We start from the raw sequence: 6,000 nt of genomic DNA, 5'->3' as shown, positions 1-6,000 counted from the left end.
CACTGTTGGTATCCTTCTGTACCGAGCCTGTGTTGGAGATGTGGATTGACTGAGGGCACGATAACGCATGTCTGGTGGGGTTGCCCTAGACTCACTTCTTTTTGGCGCACAGTGCTGCAAGTTATTTTAGAAGTGATGGCACATTAAACACTGTTATTCAGGCTGTGTACCCACTACTTTGCATTGTAGTAGTGTGTAATTTCTTTAGTATTGTCACATAAAAAGATATAATAAAATATTTACAAAAATGTGAGGGGGGGGGGGACTTACTTATGTAAGATAAGTAAGATGTCTGATTATATGGTGCAGTGAATGGCATAGTCTACTAAGAAATCTCCTCCAGTATGTGTATAGCTTTCTATAGATGGATCTTAGCAGGAAATGAGAATTTACTAAGTACCAACAGTAGTGGGAGAGGAGGGCGCAAGCATTAGCCGTTTAGTTATATCCTTGCCTATAGAAAACCTGCTTACAAAAATAAATACAAGCAGATTACAAACAGCAGCTAGAATGGGTATATGTAGTTATAGACCAGGGTTTCTCAACCAGGGTGCCTTCAGCTTCTTCCTAGTGCCCTGGCCTGTTAAATCACCTTGCACCTAAGCCTATCACCATCCAAGGACTAATCTCTGTGGACGGCGATTAGCTGCTCCGCAGTGTTACATGCCGGGCCTCAAAACCATGAAGAAAACCAGGACAGGGGACCAATATCGGATTCATAGGGGGAGCGGCGGAAAGTTAAAGTTTATTTTTTAAATGGTGGCAGCCCAGGCATTTTTGGCCGGAGTACCCCGTTAAGTGTGGATTGGGACTTGCAGCTGTTATAAAGACAAAAATGTGGTTGTACTATACTCATATGAAAATGGTATGATGCCTAGTGTAGGTCTTAAAGGGAATGTGTCACCTAAATATTGTTTTTCCAGATAAGTGACAGAAACTAAGACATGTTTTTTTCTAATATGTTTCTATTTTTTGATTGAAATTTTTTTATTTAATTTTTTGTGCATTATTAAAAGGGAGCCATCTTGCCTGAACTGTTTTAACAGCATTTAGTGATGTGCTTTACAGCAGGACCCATGGAGCTCAAACAACTACAGTATAAACAGGATCTGTCCAATTCAGATGAATTGCAGATATTACTGGGCATTCTCTGTGACCTTTTGAGAGATCATTCTACAGGGATGGTCTCTGAGCTGATCTCTGAGCAACAGCTATTGTGTCCATTTATTTACTGGTGTCACCTTTCACTGTACTCCTTGTCTGTACTGAGAACAAAGGCATTACTATAAGATGATCTGTACAGAACACGAAGTCTCAGTTTAGGCCGAGTGGGCGGAATAAAAAATTGCAAGATTTTAGGATTAAAATGGAAAATTAGAAAAAAAATTAAAATCACCAAAAATTCTAAATATGGTTAACATGAAAACCTGATTTAAACAACAGGTCATTTTCTTATGACACATTCCTATTAAGAGTATGTAGGATGCATGGCCCTTTTCTAGATACTCAGAGACACCTACTATTTTAAATCACATTTGGGAAGGAATGTTTCAGATCATATATTAACATACAAAAGAAAAAAAAAAAGGAGAAAATGGATGGGTTTCACTCCTACCTATATCTTAGTGCAGGGGCATTCAAGTTTTTTCTGCAGATGTCTACTTCATCAAATGTATGTGTGCTTGGGAAGCAATCATTTGAAAAAACATACAAATAATAATCTTACCCCCTATACAGGACATATATAAGTGATTACAGTGCAGTTAATCTTCCATATAGTAATAATGCCCCCATATCATTAGAGTACCCACATATAGTAACAATGCCCATGTACCCCTGCACTAATAATGCTCCATTGTGGCTAAATAGAAAAATAAACAACGTAAATAAATTAGTAGACATAGGATAAAAACAGCATTAGGGTACGTTTACACGAGCGTATTTTCGCAGCGCATTTTGCTGCGGATTCGCTGGTGAAGGCCCGCTCTATGCTGTCTTTACATGAGCCTGCTCGTTGCGGCAATACCCGCTATACACTGCGATGCGCGAGTCGCAGTATACTCGCACATCGCGGGAGCTCTCTGCCTAGCTCAGAGCAGGGAGAGTGGCCGCTATGTGCGAGTACGCCGCGCACGTCGCTGCAGTGTGTCTGCTCGTCGCGGCGTATTGCCACTACAAGCAGGCATATGTAAAGCCAGCATAGAGCGGGCCTTCACCAGCGGATCCGCAGCGTAAAATACGCTGTAAATTCGCTCGTGTGAACCTACCCTTAGGATTCAGACCTCAAGGTATAGGGTGAACTGAGAATGTAAGTAAGACAGGAGATGTAGCTGGTTGTACAAAATGAATTATGCTTTAGATAAAATATGACTGGCTATTATCTGAGCAGGGCCCTTGCTACAGATATAGTACATACACTATATAATAAAATGTGGTAAAATTAAATATGGTAAAATATAGTTGTATAAAATTATGATATGATACATAAACGGATAATGCCACCTAGTTTTGTGCCAATTTAAATGTCCAGTGTAATGCGCATATTTATGTTTTCAAAGTCTTGTTAAATCCGTAAGTTGGAATACACAGTGTGAATCAAGTTGTGAGCGTTGCAGGTATGACACAAGTATTATTCACCCGGCCTAATAGAAGGATATTACCTGCGAGTCAGATAAATACCGCGATGTGAAGGGGATATAGCTGGGACTTGCCGTCTGCATGGAAGGTTGCGGTGAGATGCCGACTCCCTTAGCTGTCGGATGGCACCTACTGAGCTGGACGCACGTCCATGCCATCTGACAGCTAAGGGAGTTGGCATCTCACCTCACCCTTCCATGAAGACAGCAAGTCCCAGCAATGTCATCTTCACATCGCAGTATTCATCTGACTGACAGGTAATATCCTTCTACTAGGCCGGGTGAATAATACCCGTGCCATACCTGCAACGCTCACAACTTGATTCACACTGTGTATTCCAACTTATGGATTTAACAAGACTTCGAAACCCTATATATGCGCATTACACTGGACATTTAAATTGGCACAAAACTAGGTGGCATTATCTGCGTATGTATCATATCATAATTTTATACAAGTATATTTTACCATATTTGATTTTACCACATTATATAGTGTATGTACGATATCTGTAGCAAGGGCCCTGCTCAGATAATAGGCAGTCATATTTTATCTAAATAAAGCATAATTCATTTTGTACAACCAGCTACATCTCCTGTCTTACTTACATTCCCAGTTCACCCTTATACCTTGAGGTCTGAATCCGAATACTGTTTTTATCCTTTGATTTTTGGCACTACGGGTATAGTGCAACTCAGTACCTCGGTATAAGGCATACCATCAATTATAGCATGCAGCCACCCGAACTCTCCGCTTTTTCTTATATTAGTAAACGTATTTACCTAGTCCTGGTTCTTATGGTGAACAAAGTCTCCTTTCTGGTCTGCAGCGTGTAGGACAGGACAGGATCCTGGGAAGGCCTTATGATGTCATATGATCGCACCAGTCAGTGTGGGAATTGTGTCCTGGTGGCTCCTAGGCTGCAGGCATGAATCTTATGAGATAATAGGGGAGCAAGCAGCTATCAGCTCCCACTCACTCTTCACTCTGGCCAGAGGAGATTCCTATTGGGCTTTACTACAGCAAGATGTGGTAGGTGGCGTACAGCCTGATGTGTTGTTGATGGGCAAATCGACTTGAATGGGCCAAATGTTGTCGAATTGAGACTATGTTGGGTCCATTTCTCTAGCCTGTGCACTGTCTGTGGTTGACATCTTTGAGGCCCAGGGAAATATGTTTGGGAAATAGATGGAATAAAGTCACATTTAGACTACATAAGGCCCATTCAAGTTTATGGGTTTCTCAACAACACAGTGTGTACGCTGGTATCCCTTTTTGAAATGTTGCCGAAGGTCGAGCCGAAGCCCCTAAACATGATGTGAATGGGTAATAAACAAAGCAAAAGGACAAACAGGCGTCCTGCACTCACCGCATAAGATCTGGCTATTCAGCTCCCATCTCGGGCTGCTTCTCTGGCAGGGACTTCAAAGACCATGTGCAGCGCCGGAGAAGCAGCCCGAGATGGGAGCTGAATAGCCAGATCTTATGTGGTGAGTGCAGGACGCCTGTTCGTCCTTTTGCTTTGTTTATTACTGATTGCTACATTACATTGTACTAGCACCGCCACCGCTGGATTTATCTGGTTGTCCGACCAGGTTTGGCTGTAGTCCATCTCACAGAGCTGCTTATTTAAAGATGTACTCCGGTGAAAACCTTTTTTCTTTTAAATCATCTGGTGGCAGAAAGTTAAACATATTTGTAAATTACTTCTATTAAAAAATCTTAATCCTTCCAGTACTTATTAGCTGCTGAATGCTACAGAGGAAATTCCTTTCTTTTTGGAACACTGATGACATCACGAGCACAGTGCTCTCTGCTGACATCTCTGTCCATTTTAGCAACCATGCATAGCAGATGTATGCTAAGGGCAGCATGGCTGCCTTGCAGTGCTGGGGACTTGGGTTCAAATCTCACTAAGGACAACAATAAATAAAGCATTATTATTATTATAATACCGTCAGCAGAGAGAACTGTGCTCGTGAGGTCATCAGAGAGCATTCCAAAGAAAAGAATTTCCTCTGTAGTATTCAGCAGCTAATAAGTACAGGAAGGATTAAGATTTTTTAATAGAAGTAATTTACAAATATGTTTAACTTTCTCCCACAAGATGATTTAAAAGAAAAAAGGTTTTTACCGGAGTACCCCTTTAAGGTACGGGTGCCACTTCATGCTCTTATATATTTGATGATGTAAATGGGGCTCATGAAGGGACTGAAACAATGTAAAATAGAAACCCTCTTTATTATAATAAGATAATAGCCTCTCCATGAATGATGACAGCCATTGTATAATGGTAGAATGCAGAAGAAACCACTCAACCAGCAAGTTATAAAGACAAAAAGGGAGGAAAACACGACTTCTTTCTTCTCCTCAGCAGAACTAATAAAATAAAGTACATACATATAATGGCACTTACAGCTCACAACACTGTATGGTCCTATACTACAGACAACAATTACCATGATACTGAAGGAAAAAAGAATACAAGTAATTCTACCAATAAAAAACTAAAAAGAATACTAAAAAGATTGTAAACACAGACTGTGTTACAGTGCACAAGTAAAAACCTTTTTGCTCAGGTTGTCCCAATATTTTACTTACCAATGTTCCATTTAGGATCTTCCAGGACATTTAATGATGACTCCAATTATACAGTACAGTGTACAATACAAGCAGAAACTACTGGTGTATTTAAAGGCGGAAATGGAAATGTTTCAGAAATGCAGGTGATTTATACAAGAATTTAACAGGGGTTTTATACATGTATTTTACAGGTTTTTTTTCATTTGCAAGCGTTTTTACGTTCAAGTGCATTTGAAGCACATTTCACAAGTATTGGGAGCATGAGACTATGGAACTCTTTGCCAAAGGAAGTGGTCAAGGTGAATGCAAAGAGTGTACAGGGGCCTGGAGAGTAATAACATTACAGGTTATGGATACTAGATCTACAGACAGAACTTTGATCTAGGGATTTATTCAGATTTTTTCTATGTCATAAGGCAACTGGCAGCAGCCTCATAAGTTTTTTTTTTTTTTTGCCTTCTTCTGGATCAACACAGTAGGGTTATAGGTTGAACTTGAATGACTTTTTTCAAACTTATGAACTATGTAACCTAATGCAATGCTTCATTTGATCCATGCCATCATACAGGCATTAAAGGGGTACTCCGCCGCTCAGCGCTTGGAACAAAATGTTCCACACCTTAGAGCCGACGCCAGGAGATCATGACGTCATAGCCCTGCCCCCCTTCCATGACGTCACGCCCCGCCCCCTCAATGCAAGTCTACGGGAGGGGGTGTGACGGCTGTCACACCCCCTCCCATAGACTTGCATTGAGGGGGTGGGGCATGATGTCAGGAGGG

The sequence above is a fragment of the Hyla sarda genome, chromosome 10 (genome assembly GCF_029499605.1).
Source record: "Hyla sarda isolate aHylSar1 chromosome 10, aHylSar1.hap1, whole genome shotgun sequence".
In the NCBI taxonomy this organism is placed as follows: Eukaryota; Metazoa; Chordata; class Amphibia; order Anura; family Hylidae; genus Hyla; species Hyla sarda.
Note: the sequence above shows the minus strand (reverse complement) of the source record.